Genomic DNA, 17,814 nt, shown 5'->3' with positions numbered 1-17,814 from the left:
CCTGTCTGCAGGTAATCTCATCTCCTATTTTGGGTAATAAAGGCTTGTATATGAAAACTATTACAGAAATTTCCTGAAATCCTTTTAGACTTTATGAGAGTTAACATTCGAGGACAAATGTTCTAAAGGGGGGAAGGATGTTATGCCCTATACTTTCGCACCTTGGGAAACTGTCTTAAGTCTTTTAAAAATGCCGTGTGATCTAGATTATCCACTACGTATGAAATAAATCTAAGGAAAGGAGAATGAGATACCCCATAATAAGAAAGATTGGAAATAGGGTTATAAGAATCTGGAAGGAGTTCGAGGCCAAGTAATGGGTCGTAGGACTCGACTTGCTTGTGTAAGCTACCAACTTGGATGTCTTACATAACTAATCTACTTGAGTACATGTTGATCTTAAATAGCAACAAATACATAGGCTCTTGGAGTGAGATGAGATTACGAACCTACCGAAAAGAAATAGGTGATGCACCTACTTAGGTTCAAGTAGGTAATGCAGTAGTTTGAATGGACCCCACGCTACCATGTGGCAGCGAAGGATTGGAGGCATGATTGAGGTGGTGCCCTAGGAGAGCTGCCATATGTCACCCCTAGGGGCTTCCATATGGAACCTCCTAAGTATGCATATATATAGGTGTTACATGCCGTATACACCTTAAACTTCAGCAAAATTTACCAAAAAAAAAGAAGAGAAAACCTAGAGAGCAAGAAAGAGGGGCGTCGGCCATGGCTACTTTAAGGTAAGCCCTCCGATTTTTCTCCGTGAATTAATTATATAAGGTATTCCTCAACTAAGTAAGGGTGTTTAATAATGAAAATTGATAGTTGGGGCATCAAGGTAGGGCTGCAAATAGCCAAAAAAATTCAGCCGCATCAAGGAGTTTCCGAAGTTAATTTTCATCAAGTTTGGGAAGCCGTTTGCTAAGGTATGGCTTGATTCTGTTCTCTCACATTTTGTTAAAGGTTTAATCATGTTATGGGTGTGAAAAAATGAGTTGGATATGTAAAATATTGACGTTACGGCTGAAGGAAGGGGCAGGTTGTATAGGGACTATTTTGACTTATTCTAGTGGCTTAAAATATAACTAGTGTCGTTGTTATTGTAGTGTCGTATTGGGAATTGTTTTGTAGTTTTGCAGGGATGTAAACATGTCTAAATATGGGTATAATTGCTTCTTGTTTTATCCACATTACACCCTATTTTGTGTGGTGAAGATTTTACGAAATAAAGATTAAAAACCGTATTTTGGGGTCGTAGTTTTGAAACGGGCTGTTTGGGACTTGTTTTGTGTAATGTTGAAGTGATATAATTGCGTATTGGCTGATGATTGTTGTTTTTGGTTGTCTGTAATAATTGAATATATAATTGGAAGTTCGGATAGGGTGAGCTATAGAGGAGATGCTTCCCAAATTCTATATACTTTAATTAACTAATAGACTAGTCGAGACTACTCAAGAAAGGCAAATAAGGAATTGATGCCTATGGGTGCTTTGTTGTGGATTTAGAAGATGGAAAGTTAAAGGTTATTAATATGAGTATTATTTTCATGTTAAATAGGTTTAGAGTACGACGATGCGAACGTGGTTACGAGTAACCCATAAGAGGTATGTAAAGCTTATCTCTTCCTGTATTTTGGCATGTCTTCAAGTTAAGTAATGAATGATATGAGCTTGAGGGTAAATCTAATCATAAATGCCAAGTGTAAATCACAGTCATTATTTACTCGTTGACGAAATCACTCTTACAGAAATTGAACTAGGGCTTCTTAAGCCTTCCATACATTAGGAAGGGGGAGGTATGTAAAGCTATCCTTCCTTTCTCTTGGTGAGTCTTAGTCTTAAGTATGATGTAAATATGACATATGGGGACAAATCTACTCATGAAGCTCCGAATATGATTAACGACTCCTACCTATTTCTTGAAGTGAGAGCTCCTATGCTAATTAAGTTAGTGTCTCTCACTGTCTCCAAGATGATGAAAAGGGGAGGGTATGTAAAGCTTAACTCTTCTTCTCTCTTGGCATGTCCTAGCTATAAGTGGTTGGTGTATGAACGGTGGGGACAATTCCATTATTAGAACCCCGATCATGATTTGTACATCTTCTTCACTTCTTGATATTAGAACACCTGCGATAGTTGAATTATTGTCTTGTAAGCCTTTTACGTGATGAAAATTATTATACGTGAAGCCTATCCCTCCCTTCTCTTAAATAGTTTAATGTAAGTGAAGCGATATATGATATGAGTTAGAGGTAATTCCCTTTGTAGGTTTCGGGCATAACTAATGACTTGTACTTACCTTTGAATGGTAAGGGTCATTAAAGTAGTTTAACTACGACCCTCGAGCCTTCTACATACTGAATAATTATTAGATGTGTAAGCTCCTAGACTTAGAGGCTCTTTGACATACTTTATGATAATGTGTTGAGGGATGTTTGATATGTTACTAAGTTTTACATGCACGTATATGCTTTATAAGATATATGGATTGGGCCGAACGCTCCTCGGCATATTTTACTATATAGGGATCGGGCCGAACGTTCCTCGGCATATTTTTCAATATAGGGATCGGAACGTCGTACCTTAGCATTATTGTATAATATATGGATCGGGCCGTCGTACCTCGGCATTATTATATAAGATATAGATCGGGTCATTATTCCTCGATGTTATTATATGATATGTGGATCAGGCCATCGTTCCTCGACGTGTACTTACTATATACATGGATTAGGCTGTATATAGTTGTTACACCGAGTCCCCGAATGGGCTAGATACAATATGTGATGATAGTCTGTATTCCTTTATTTTATAAGATGCAGGTATGATTGATGGTTAAATGTTATACTTGCCCCGGCATCCCTATTTCAGTTGTTGTCTCAGTTATGATGTTTTGTACTTTACATATTCATTACATATATCGTACTGACCCCTTTTCTTCGAGGGGCTGCGTTTCATGCCCTCATGTATGGATAAATATTTCGGGGATCCACCAGCTTAGGATTTTGCTCAGCTAGTTTAGAAAAAGCTCCATTGTATCGTAGTTGAGTTTGGGAGTATCGAACACGATGTATATGCTTGTTTATTCAGAGGTATGGTGGGGGCCCTATCCCGCCATATATTGTTGTTACTATTCTTAGAGGTCTGTAGTCACGTGTATGTGGGTTAAGTGTAAATTGTCTCAATTGTGCCTATACGATGTATTGTGAATGTTTTTATATTATGACAGCCTTATTGAATCGTGTGCCCTTTCATAATGTGGTACGAATGAAATAGACTACATGTACATGAAAAACTTTTGACTCATTGGGGTTTTTGGATGTAGTATCACATTACGCATAGTTCAATTTGGCTATATTTGGCAGTTACATATACGAGGGTCCAGGTCGGACCCCAGTCACGGCCTAGGGGTTGGGTCGTGATAGGACCGACCTCAACCAAGGAATCTTAACATACATTCAATACTTAATGAAAAGAATAATAGTAAAATAAACCGAAGTAAAAGCTCAAGCAATGGGTCTAAGGGATAGAAATCTCAATAGATGTCCTATCAGACTACATCACATAGCATCTAATCATGCATATAGTCTAATATTTGATAGGGGCTTAGGACATGATCCTTGATCACCTGAATCATGTGAAGAAAATTCAAGTAAACAATGATGATGAAAGTCATGTCCTCGATAGAGTGAGAACTCACTAACTCTTTGATATCAAGGCATTCAAGCCATGAATTAGATGATCGGCATCGTCCCCTATATTATGAGACAATATAGGCAAAATATATGTTAGTAAATAAAAGATACTAAGTATGTCTTATATGCATGAACAAGTAAAGGAACACGACTAGTGTTCTATAAGATGCATAACTAAACATAATGAACATGCACAAAGCTTAAAGGCATTTTGAAAACATATGAAAAATCATGGTCAATGCATATCATAAAACATCATAGCTTAACTTTAACCTTGTGTGAGATAACATCTTTAACCAAAATTTTACGAACATGCAAGGTGTAATATGGAATCCGATGTCACCCTCATTGAAAAAGGGGAGGCTACCTTGCCAAGGTATACTCTATTATGGTACTCTACTCAAATGTGCAATATGTGGATCCACTAGCTAGGACATTAAAGCAATCCTACATGGACAATATAGTTTTGGACTTTAGGTTACTGCTAGGATTTACTTGATTAACTAACTGCATTATCAGACCGAACCCCACCTAGAAGTCCTCTCAGTTCTTAGTCAATATCCCAACGAAAACTCATAAAAATATGATCATAACATAATAGCAAAAAATAGTAACTACCTATCAATCCATCTTTATAAAACATATGAAGATTAATAAGAATAAGATTTAACGAGAATAAGAGAGACCCGGAAATAGGACTAGCAACCTAACATGATAATCATGACACCCTAAAATGCATGGAACGAGAAAACTTCAAACCTAACTTAAAACAGGATTTAAAAATCACCTTTCATGAGCATTCATTCATATTAATGACATAGAAGGAACTGAATACGTAATATTTCAATACTTGAATAAGATCAACTTACTACTTTAAGCTTGAGTAGATGGAAAGAGGTACGGGTATCATTTCATCATATTCGCCTCTGCTTCCCAAATAGAAGTTTCTACTTGTTGATACCTCCATAACACTTTAACGGACACAACTTCTTTGTTTCTTAAATCCTTGACTTTCCAGTATAAGATTGCCATCGGAACCTCCTCATAAGTGAAGTTCTCTTAAATACTTACAACTTCCAATGGGACAATTGAATTTAGATCACCCACAAACTTCCTCAAGATAGATTCATGAAATACCGGGTGAACTATGGCTAAGTCAAATGGAAAACGTAACTTATAAGACACTTTGCCAATATGTCTCATCATCTTATAAGGTCCAACATATCTAGGACATAGCTTCCCTTTCGTACCAAATTGCATTACACCCTTCATGGGTGATATCTTCAAATAAACCCAACCATCTACCTCAAATTCAAGGTCACTTTTCCTAACTTCACAATAAGACTTTTGACATATTTTAGCCATTTTCAGTCTCTCCCTTATGAGACTTACCTTGTCCATAGCATCTATTACTTCAAACCATCCTTCCGGGGACCTACATCTCCTCTTATACAGTGCTTCAAAAGGAGCCATTTGAATGCTAGAGTGATAACTATTATTATAGAAGAACTCAATCAATGGCAAATATTCATCCTAACTTCTTTTAAAATCAATCACACACTCTCTCAACATATCCTCTATAGTTTGGATCATTCTTTTGACTTGACCATCAATTTGAGAATGGAAACCGGTACTTAGCTAAACTTTTCTACTAAGACCCTTTTGAAATGATTTCCAAAAGTGGGAAATGAATTGGTTACCTCTATATGTTATAATCGATAAGGAACACCATGAAACCTTACCATCTCACAAATATACATCTTAGCATAATATTTGGCACCATAATAAGTCTTAACCAATATAAAATGAGCCGACATAGTCATCCAATCCACAACAACCCAAATGGAATCATATTTCTTCTTAGTACGAGGTAAACCTATTGCAAAGTCCATATTCACATCTTTCCACTTCCAAGTAGGAATTTCAATATCTTGGGATAGAATTCTCGGTCTTTGATTCTCAACTATAATGCGCTAGCAATTAGGACACTTAGCCCCAAATTCCGCTATGTCCTTCTTCATACCATTCCAATAATACACTTCCCTTAAATCACTATACATATTGGTGGAACCCAAATGAATTGAATATTGAGAACTATGGACTTTATTCTATATCAACTCTCATTACCCATCAACATTGAGCACACACAACTTGCCTTGACAATGAAGCACACAATCTATCCCTTGGGAGAAAGTCACAATGGCTTTTTTGGAAACCAACTTCTTTAACTCAACCAACATCGGATCAGTATCTTTTTAAGCATTAACATCCACAACAAGAGATTATTATGAACCATAATGAATAAGGATACCTTCATCTTTGAAGTCAACCAACCGAATACCTAAACGTGCCAACATATGAACATCCTTAATCAATTCTCTTTTGCTTTCTTCAACATATGCTACACTACTCATGGACAATCTAATTAAAGCATCGGAAACCATATTGGCTTTTCCAGGATGGTACAACACACTCATGTCATAATCCTTCGACAATTGAAGCCATTCCATTGCCGAAGGTTACAGTCTTTTAGCTTAAAAACATATTGTAGACTCTTATGGTCGATAACAACATCCACATGAACACAATAATGATAGTTTCCCCAAATCTTCAAAGCAAACACAACCGCTAGTAGCTCCAAATCATGAGTTGGATAATTTTATTCATGCACCTTAAGTTTTCTATAGGCATAGGCTTTCACCTTACCATGTTGCATTAAAACTCAACCAAGATCAACCCTTGAAATAACATATTATACCATCAAACTATCGAACCCTTCTAGCAAGGTCAATATAGGAGTCGTAGTAAGATGATCTTTCAACTCTCAAAAACTCTTTTCAGAAGATTTCGACCATTGAAACTTCACCTTATTTTGAGTCAACTTAGTCAAAGGTGACGAGATCGGTGACAACCGTTCCACAAATATCTAATAGTATCCATCTAGGCCCAATAAAATTCTAATATTCGTAGGACATAATGGTCTAGGCCAATTCTTATCTGCTTTAGTTTTCTTAGGATCAACCATAATCCCTTCCCCAGAAACAATGTGACCAAGAAAAACAACCTCCCTTAACAAAAACTCACACTTATTGAACTTAGAAAATAATTGCTTGTCCTTTAGAGTCTGCAACACAATCCTTAAATGATTAGCATGCTCTTCCTCATTCCAAGAGTTAACTAAAACATAATTACAAACATGTCCAAATATTGCTTGAACACCCTATTTATCAAATCCATAAATGCCGCAAGGGAATTGGTCAAACCAAATGTCATAACTAAGAAGTCATAATGACCATACCTTATTTGAAATGCCATATTGGTAATATCACACTACCTTACCCTTAGTTGGTGGTAAACGGAATAGAGAGCAATCTTAGATAAATAACTCTCCCCTTGCAATTGGTCACACAAATCATCTATTCTTAGAATTGGGTACTTTTTTATGGTTACTTTGTTCAATTGACGATAGTCAATATACATATGTAACGAACCATCTTTGTTTCTAACAAAGAAAAAGAGGTATGCCATAGGGATATTCCTGGTCTAATTATATCTTTTGTCTAACAAGTCTTTCAATTGATCCTTTAGCTTTAATTCCACTGGAGCCATGCGGTATGGAGGAATAGAAATAGGTTGAGTACCCATAACAAGATCTATGCCAAAGTAAATTTCTGTTTCGAGAGGAACACCGAGTAAATCTTTATGAAACACATTCGAAAACTCATTAACAATGGTGCCAACTCTAGAGTAGGGGCTTTGGAATATGTATCCCTAACCCTCACAAGATGATAAATATAACTCTTGGAAATCATTTTTCAATCTTTATGGAACGAAATGGATTGGCCTTTTAACAAGGAGTTACTACCCTTCCATTCTAGGACCGTCTCATTGAGGAATTTAAACTTGACCACTCAATTCCTACAATCAATAGAAATATAACATGCATATAGTCAATCCATACCAAGGATAAGAACAAAATTGGTCATCTCAAGTTTGACTAGATCACATAGAGTAACTTTATGGAAAACCTAAATCAGACAACTTCTATAGATTCTTTTAGCCACAACCAACTCACCTTTGGGTGTATAAATGGAAAAAGGCTCTAACAAAGTTTCGGGGCTAACATCAAATCTCATGGCCATATAAAGGGGAAACAAAAATCAAATTTTCACACAGATTAAGTAAGGCATAAATATCATAGTGAAAGACCCGTAATATATCGGTAACAACATCGGGAGTCTCTTCCACTTCTTGCCTACCATGAAGACCAAAGAACTAATTATTGCGTTGACCATCCTTTGGTTGCACTTGAGAATCTTTAGAAACTTGGCCTTGAGGACAACCATCTTTGACCTTTCTTTCCTTAGCATGATGAACTGGCTTACCACATTTGTAGCACACATTCAAGCCTACTAAACACTCACCATTGTTGATCTTACAACACTTCTTGCATGCGGGAGTAACTTGGCCTATCGAAGCACCTATCGAGACTTAGGGTTGGGAACCCTATCCTTGTCAAACCTTGGACTTATGGCATTTGAAGATCCTTGGTCGGAGTACCTTTGGCAAAACTGAGGAAGTCCACTACCTCACGAACATAGCATGAGAGAATTCACCACCATTGGTCCTTGGCCTCTTAGACTCCCTAGTTTTCTCCTTTAACTTGTCACTCACTATTTGCTCTGCATAGGTCCTAAGTCTAGAGATGTCCATCTAAATAATAAACATAGACAACTTACACTCCTTTGAGAGCATATCGGATACACCTTATACAAACTTTCTCATATGAGCTCTTGAGTAGGAAACCATGAATGGAGCACATTTTGACAATTGGGAGAACTTGAGGGCATACTCCATCACAGTCATTCTACCTTCTTTAGGTTTGATGAACTTTTGTACTTTGGCCTCCCTTTACTCCAATGGAAATATGCGATCAAGGAACACTTCTTTGAACTTATCCCAAGTTAATGGATCCTCCTTTCTAGGCCTCTCACTATTCCATTGATCAAACCCAATTTTGGAAATACCCTTCAATTAATATGTAGCCAATTTCTCCCTCTTAACAAGGCTAACCCCAATGATGTCCATAATCTTATGGATACTATCAATGAACTCTACTCACTGTCGTATCCATATTAGGGTTCACGGGAACAACTACCTCATGATTAGCTTGAGCCATAATGGCTTGAGAAAGTACTTGGAAAGCCGGCCAAAAATTATCATTGGGAGACTTGATCATTCAAAGGATCATTCGGAGCTTATTTCTCCTCTTCAACTATATTCCTTCTAGAATGGTATCTTTGTAGAGGAATATTGTGAAAATCGCAAAGAACAAGCATCATAGGGAAAGACTGTAATGACCCTCAAGGTTATTTTTGGAATGTTTTTAAAAAGAACATTTTACACCTCTCTTTAGTAGTCTCAAGTTATTTCTGATTGTTACCGGATATTGATTTTTAGAAAATCCTATTAAAAGTTAAGTCTTTGGAAATTTTGAGTTTTCATAAGTTTTAAGTATTAAAAAACTGTATTTAAGGTCAATCAAAGCTATATGTATCTGAACAGAATTTTGTCAAGTCTGGTAGCTCCGAAATGTCGAAATTGTCTTCACAGACTTTACAAAATCAATTTTGGAGTTGTAACAAAGTTTTGAGGCCTTGAGTTGAGAATTTGAGAAATTTTAAGCCAAGGTTTGACTTTGGTCAACTTTCGAGTTCAGATGCTTGGAATGGAATTCTGATGACTCCATTGTATTTGGGAGATGGTTTTTTATCTAGGAGAAATATTGGTTGAATTTTTAGAGGTTCCGAGCCTATTTTGGTATTTTAAAGGCCTAAGTTGGTTTAGTTGTGACTTTTCGAGTTTCGAGTCAAGGAGATCTCCAATTTGAATTCTGGTGGTTCCTTCAGCTTTGTAATGAACAAAATAATGCTAGAATCATGGTCGACTTAACTATCGAGGCAATTGATAGGAGTTTGGGGTCATTTGTCTCTTTTAACTTTTAAATTTGCCTATGGTTGACTTTGGTCAATATTCTTGAAAAACGCACTCTAATGAAAATTATGACAGATTGGTTAGTTCAAAAATGTCAATTTTGGTCTAGAATGACCCTTCGTTTGCTTTCTGAGGCTTCTAGTCTAATCTCGAGGACCGTTGTGGAACGTGGCTTAAAGTGACTCTTGGGTTTGGGACCCACTTTTTATTAAAATGATATCATATGGGAATTTTGAATGCGTCATTAAGTCTGGAACATCAAATTTAGTGGGGTAATATATCTGGTTTATTTTTATCGGATTCCGAATGAATTTTGAGTACCCCGTCAGAGATTTTGGAAAAGTCCAAAATCTATTTCAGCAGTGCTGAAGCAACAACACTTTTTTTGGATTTTGTCTCAACTTTTAAACCCTTTAACTTCAGTTATATAGCTCCAAATTGAGTAATTCAAAAGACAAACTTTTGAGATTTTTCATGCAGAACTCATTGGGGAGCTTGAAAATTGATATGGAGCATTCCAGTCTGGTCAAAAATGTGATCTTATTTGCAGTGTCCATTTTTGGAATGATTTTTTGAAGAACTTTGAAAATTTATTTCTTGACCTATATAAATTCGATTTTAGTGATTCAAGGGTCTAAATTCAAGAAAATTTTGTGAGGAATATCTTGGTGATTCAGAAATGTGAGGGGAAGCTTTGTTTGAGGTAAAAAAGTATTTTTATTTACTGATTTAGTGTTTTTTGGAATAAAATTTTATTGAATTTTGGAAGAGTGTATCTTGGATAATATATCTCTATTTTGAGTGATTTTTTAGGCTAGATTGTTGGGTTTTTTGCAAGTATCATTATAGTGTAATTATTTTGGGTTGAAAGGGTCTCGTTTCTTTAGAATTAGCTGATTTTGATGCGCCATTTTTGGTCTTTTAGTTGGAATTTATGAGTTTTGGTTGCACGCTCGTCCTGTCTAGTTTTCCACCCCAAATTATGTTATAAATCTGATTTGTGAGCTTGGGTGAAGTTTAGAACCTATTTTGGGTGTCAAATCCGGAATTCCATACGTAGGTCCCTCTTTTTCCGTTTTAGACCCAGAAATTAGTCTGTCTCCAAAAATTTTGAAATTAGTGTCTAAATGACTATATCAACATCGGGGTTCTATTATTAAAAGTGTGGTAGCATTCTAAGGCCGTTCTAAAGAGAAAAGCTCCAGCACAGTGATATGAAGCTCTCGTGTTTAGCTTACAACTAGTCTACGGTTTATCTTTCTTTAGATTGAGCTGAAATGTGTTAAAGCATGTTGAAATAATTAGAATTTGGGTTGAGTAGTTTGATTGTATATTTTAGGTGTTAGAAATAATTCTTTAGGCTTGTTATCGGGTTTTTTGGATATTTAGAAGCATTTGTATCTTATCGTTATTTGTTAGTATTATAAGGAGAATTGAATGAGCATGTTGTTGATACTGTGGAGTACGTTGAACATAGTATAGGATGTAAACTTGTTTTAGATTCACCAGCGTCACTCCGCTGCACATAGATCCTTATAGAATGGTATAGCAGGCTAGTGCCTGTTTTTTTAGCCTTAGTTAGGCGTTACTCTTACTCTTAAAAATATTCTCATCCATAAATTGATATAATCGTGACTTTTGTGATGCGTTGGAAAAACTAGATTTCATGATCATTGACTTTGGTTCCGATTCCAGTTTTGGCAGCATATCGGTTGACTCATTTGGGAATTTTTTTTGGTACTATTTTATTTTAGTTGGGAAGTAAAATTTTTGGCAGCATGGGATAAATTATCTATGAGCATTCGGGTACCCAGTCCCAATCTCTATTCTAAAGTATCGGAGAGCTTCTGGGTACCTAGTTCCAGTCTCTGTCGGCTTGCTAGTATGATGAGCATCCACTATCTAGTCCTTGCCACGATCATATTGATGTGTTATAGAGAGCATTCGGGTACCCAATCCCTGCCTAGACCGCACTTATGTATTCTGGCAAGCATACGAGTATCCAGTCCCGACCTTGGCCACTTTAAATATTCGTGTGAGCATCTGGGTCCCAGTACCGGCCTCGACCCTTAAGTTACCCCTAGATCGATTGACTCTTGGAGATTATGGGTTTGTAAATGATACAGTACTTCAGCTTTTGGTATCGTAGATTCTTGGTTACTAGCTTTTGTAGTTGTAGCTATTCTATGTACTAGGCGAGCTTATGAGAATTTGTCCGGGTTTTTATTTAAGTTGCGCACGAGTATCCCAGTTGGGCCTATGGGGGGCCAGTTGGGTATAGTTAGCTGTAGTTTTCATAGGTACTACTTTTTTTCTTTTGATTCTTATGTTGACTCCTATTTAGGATATTCCTCTTTTTTCATATTGTTTTTACCTTTTCTACTCATTTGGCCTATGATGCCTACTTGGTACTTGTTGCCTTGGTACTCATACTATACTTTGCATCTACTTTGGTGAAGAAGGACCAAGCACCAACTACCGCCTTGGATAGATCAAGCATGTTGCATTCAGCTTCGGAAACTAGAGTGAGCGCTTGGCATTTTTGGATCATTCTTCTCTCTTTCAGTATGGATGGCCCATATTTTGATCTTTGAGACTAGCCAGTTGTTATATATATTTTCGGTCCCGAAATATTTATATCATATTTTGGTTTACTTTTGCTTATTCTTTCTGCCTATATTTATAATTCGTCACTCTTTTTTAGTTTCTATCCTCAAACCCATTACTTGAAGTTCTGGGTTGACAGGATGGCTTACCTACTAGTGGGTTATAGTAGGTGCCATCATTACCTAAGGAATTGGGTTATGACAAGTTGGTATCAGAGCCCTAGGTTCATTGGTCTCACTTGTACAGATCTAACGTGTGTTAGAGTCTCGTGGATGGGTGCGGAGACATTTGTAACTTATCTTTGGGAGGCTACATGATGTCATTAGAAATATTCTCTATATTGTATCATTTTATGTTGTATTGTGTCTTATTGTTTTTGTGATATCTCGTTAGTTCTACTCTTTCACAGGGATGGTTCATACGCGTGATACCACCGGTCCTGATAATACACCAAGTACTGGAAAGCCTAGAGGCCATCCTCATGGGATAGGTAGGGGAGAAGAACCAGCTCCCGACCCTAAGATAGAGCCGGACCTGGTAGAGGAGCATCAGGATGCTCCTATTTCTACTCAACCAGAGGGACCAGCACCACCAGCACAGCCCCCAGTTGCACCAGTTATGATCCCAGCACTACAGGCAGCGATTGTGCAGCTCCTCACGGCTATTGGGGTTGTAACATAGGCCCCAATCCTAGTAGCGGGCAAACCAGCATCGTGGGATCTGCTTGTCCAGCCAGTACCTGAGTTTCAGCTACCTCACTAGTTGTTCTACCCCTGCAAATAGTTCTGGAGGGTGTGATGTTATTACAGGATCAGAAGATGTTAGGGTATTTAAGAGGTTGTTACCCCCTCCATTTTCTGAAGGCATTGGCGAGGATGCCACCGAGTTCTTGACTACTTTTCAAGAGCAACTCCATTCCTTGGGTCTTGTGGAGTCCAGAGATACCGACTTCAGTGCTCACCAGTTCAGAGGGGTAGCGAGAGAGTTGTGGCGCTCTTATTTACAGTCCAGGCCAGCTGGATCACCACTATTGACATGGGCCCAGTTCTTAGAGTCTTACCTGACTCGATACATCCGTAGGAGTGTTAGGGACTGAATCTGAGATTAGTGTACTCGGTTGGAGTAGGGACACATGACGATTATGGAGTACGAGGACAGATTTCATCAGCTTTCTTGATATGCCACTATGATTCTACCCACTAAGAAGCAGCTGGTACAATGTTTTATATGCAGATTGAGATGTTACATGAGGTTGGGGACTGATCACTTAGTTTTTGCGGGCCCTTCTTTTCTGAATGTGGTAGATCATGCCTGCACGATCGAGATTATTCATCGTCAGGCCTAAGGGGGCTGCAATAAGATACCCAAGCATCAGGGTAGCTCAGAAACTTGCCATCCTTGATCTTTTTCTTTAATCTATGTCAAAATGGATATGGTGGCTTGCGAATAGGTGGCAAAGAGTGAGGTCTCTCTACTTCTATTTGTTGCATGCCAAAGTTATCTTCAGTCTTTTTCTGCTCCAATACTATCTCATCACCATTATCATCTTCATCGAATAGAGCTGCCTTATCTTCATCATGGCTGGCCTACCCACCAGTCTTAGAAGTTACATCTTTAGTCTGCTTAGTGACTGCAATAATAGTGTCAGAAAGTACCTTCACACTCCTCGTTGTCATTGCCATACATTTCCCATCTTTATTAGGATTTTGTACCGTGTCACTAAGAAAAGTACCAGTCTTCCTCTAATTAAATGTTTCTGACAATTGACCCATTTGATGCTCCAATTATTGATAGAAGTAGAGTGTGAATCCACCAACTGGCTGATATTAGACATGTTGCCTCCAATATCTCTTACTCCAGACTAAGTTGCCTCACATTTTTGTAGGACCGTTGCCATCATCTCTTCCAGGTTAGAGCCACCATTATTGTTACTGGCTTGCCTTCAGTTCATAGGTGGTACATACACCTAATTTTTATCATTCTTGATGTTTTCTTTGTTCTGCCACCCTCCTTGATCATAATTTTCGATTCCATCATATTATTTTTCTCTTAAAAAGTTCCAACCTTGGTTCCCAAAGTTGTATTTCCTGAAACCCCTCGGCTATTTAGAAATATGACTTTCTCCTTATAATAAAAGTTTGGCTAATCATATCGACTTCCAGTATCTACAGCTTTCACCTTCTCTAGTCCTCTATCTAACAAGCATTCGGTCAATAGGTCCATATGCGTTCTCATATGAGCCATGTCTTAATCACGTTCCTCCTGTTTTTGCTTTTTTATCTGCTGACATCTCAAAGGTGAATCATTAACAATATGTATCTCTGTTATACCAAGCTCTATTGTTCTTGGAGAGTTGATCCAGAATTGTTGTGGCTTCCTAAAATGTCCTAGACATAAAAGAACCACCACAAGTTGCATCTATCACTAGCACGATCACAAAGTTGCAAGATATGTAGAATATCTTTTTCAAGTGCTTGTCACACAAATTGTTATTTGGACATTGCTTTAGCTTCTTCCTGAATCTTTCTAAAGTCTTATGCACTGCTTCAATAGGTCGCTTTTTGTGAGCATTAATCTCATCCTGAAATGTCCTAGCCATAAAAGAACCCCCATAAGCTGCATTTATCACTGGCATGGTCACAAAGTTGCAAGATATGTAGAATATCTCTTTCAAGTGCTTGTCACTCAAATTGTTATTTGGAAACTGCTTTAGCTTCTGCCTGAATCTTTCTAAAGTCTTATGCACTACTTCAATAGGTCATTTTTTATGAGCATTAATCTCATCCTTGATTTATAGTTTCTTGGATGATGGGAAGAACCTTTCTAGAAATATCTCTCTCAAGTCCCTCCAAGTTATGATAGAGTGATAAGAAAACCCGTTCAGCCATTTGATTGTTATGCGTACTTGCAAGTAAAAGAATAAAAATTTGTGAAGAATTCATGAATTAATACCTACGCAGATTAAGAAGTCAATCTTGAATTAATTATACGAATCACAAATCAAGGATGAAAACCAGAATGATATTCCAAGAATCAATTTCCAAAAGAAACTAAGTGTAGCCTTACTATGTTCACAAAGTACTCAAAAACTAGTAAAAACGCTGAACCTTAAAAATAAAATAAATTCAGTTATTTATAGAAATACAAAACCAAATCCTAAAAGAACTTGGAAAACTGAAGCCCGCACGTTTTCATGCTCGACCACTATGGACCGTACTAGAGTTAACAGTCCATGGTCCTTCTCCCATAGTGTTTAACTTGGGTTTCAATACTATGTAGTACTTCACTTCTTCACGGGGAATCCTCATGGCCTGTGGTAGGGAATAGGTCCGTACTGGCATCCGTGTTGATAGACTTTGTCAATTCTCCCACATGTTCCCTTAGCCTTCACTATGAGCAAGCACGATCCGTAGTGGAGTTACACTTGGCCAGAGTTTATACCAACAACATCTTCACAATATTAGCAGTACGGCACCCACCATGGTCCGTGCAAGGCACTATGGTCTGTGATGGGTTCCGTGCATTTGTACTTTGCACCTCCAGCATATCTTCCTTCTCTCATCATCTCTATGCTGACCACCATGGACCATGTAAGGAACTACGGTTCGTGCTGAAGCTTGTACTTGTCAATACTCAACAAAATAGTACTCAGACCCACAAAATCATCAAAACTTTTGTACGACTTAATTTTCCTGCAAAAACAAACAAAAATCACATTATATCTAGAGAAACATGCTTGCAGTGCACACTAATTCACCATTTTGAGCATTGAGAATGTCATAACTATGTGACACATCAATATACAAAGGGGAAAATAGTCTAGGAAAATTCTTAAGCACTTCGGTTTTCTTAGGATCAACCATAATCCCTTTATTGGACACAATGTGACAAAGAAAAGCCACCTCTCTTAGCCAAAATTTGCAGTTACTGAACTTGGCAAATACTACCTTATCCCTTAGTGGTTGCAACACAATCCTTAAGTGATTTGCATGCTTCTCCTCTTTTGTAGAGTAGACCAAAATGTGTTCAATAAACATAATTACAAACATGTTCAAATATTATTTCAACACCATATTCATCAAGTCCATGAATACCGCAGGGGCATCGATAAAACAAATTGACATAACTAAGAACTCATTATGGCCATACCTTATTTGAAATGTTGTCTTGAGAATATTACACTCTCTCACCCTTTGTTGGTGATAATCGAAACAGAGATCAATCTTATAGAAGTAACTTATTTTATTTATGATGGTTACTATATTAAATTGAAGGTAGGCAATGCACATACGTATCGAGCCATCCTTTTTTATAACAAACAAAATGGGAGAACCCCATGGAGATATACTTGGTCTAACACAACCTTAAATTGATTAAAATCAATCTCCCTTTTGGGAGGAACACAGGGTCGATCATCCGAAAATATATCCGGAAACTCATTTACAATAGGGACAAACTCTAGAGTAGGGGCTTTGGAATATTAATCCATGGCCCTCACAAGATGATAGATACAACCCTTAGAAATCATTTTTCGAGCATTAAGCCACAAAATGAATTGAACTTTGAACATGAAATTACTACCCTTCCATTCTAGGAACGGCTCATTAGGAAATTTAAATTTAACTACTTGATGCTAAGAAAGATTGATGCCTTTCTTCCTTCACCTCATGTCACTGCCAATCTTTAATTTAACTATAATTGAATTTGTCGAAGATAAATGATGAAAATTGATTCATAAGTTTTATTTGTCAACTTTTGTAGGTGGAGAAAATAATCTAGGTGGTGATGAAAGCATGGATGATGACGACATTTATGATTTGCTTGAAAGTGGTCGAAACTCTTGCTTCATGACCAGATCTTTTGTGGATATAATGAAGTCTTATTTTATTATCCTGTTGAAACTTGTGCCAACTTTATTATATTTATCCCGTAGATTATGTCTATGGCGGATGACATTGTCACTCGAAGATTTTGTTTATTTTATGCCTATAGGGCGGGTGACATGTTGGTTTGAGTGAGAAATTTTAAATTAGAATCAATTATATTTTATGGTATTTACAATTCCATATATCAAATATTTATAATTACAGCCAAGGCTATTGGAACATATATGTACTGTTCAAATAAGCATAATAGATCTGTTGCAGTTGCATTTTCATTAGGACAGGCTACAAGTTGTTGCAACTGACGAGGACAGTTATAATATGTAAACAAAACTATTAAGGTAGCCCTTCAGATAAATGTCACAACAATAACAATAACCCATAGCAAAATACATATTAACCATTGCAATAGAACAATACATTCTTTATAACATACTCCAATCAACTTCAACAAAAAAATAATAACTGTTGCAGTGATATCAAATTTGTTATAACAAAGATAATTGAACCATTGGAAAAAATCCAATGCAATGGTTCTTACTATGCCATTTATCTAAGGAAATTGTTGTTAGTGGGGGATGAATAACCATTGCAATAAGAGCACCTTAGGGAATGGTTATTGCCTTAGTGTT

The sequence above is a fragment of the Solanum dulcamara genome, chromosome 5 (assembly GCF_947179165.1).
Source record: "Solanum dulcamara chromosome 5, daSolDulc1.2, whole genome shotgun sequence".
In the NCBI taxonomy this organism is placed as follows: Eukaryota; Viridiplantae; Streptophyta; class Magnoliopsida; order Solanales; family Solanaceae; genus Solanum; species Solanum dulcamara.
The sequence above is the reverse complement of the archived record's forward strand: the minus strand, read 5'-3'. Positions refer to the sequence as shown.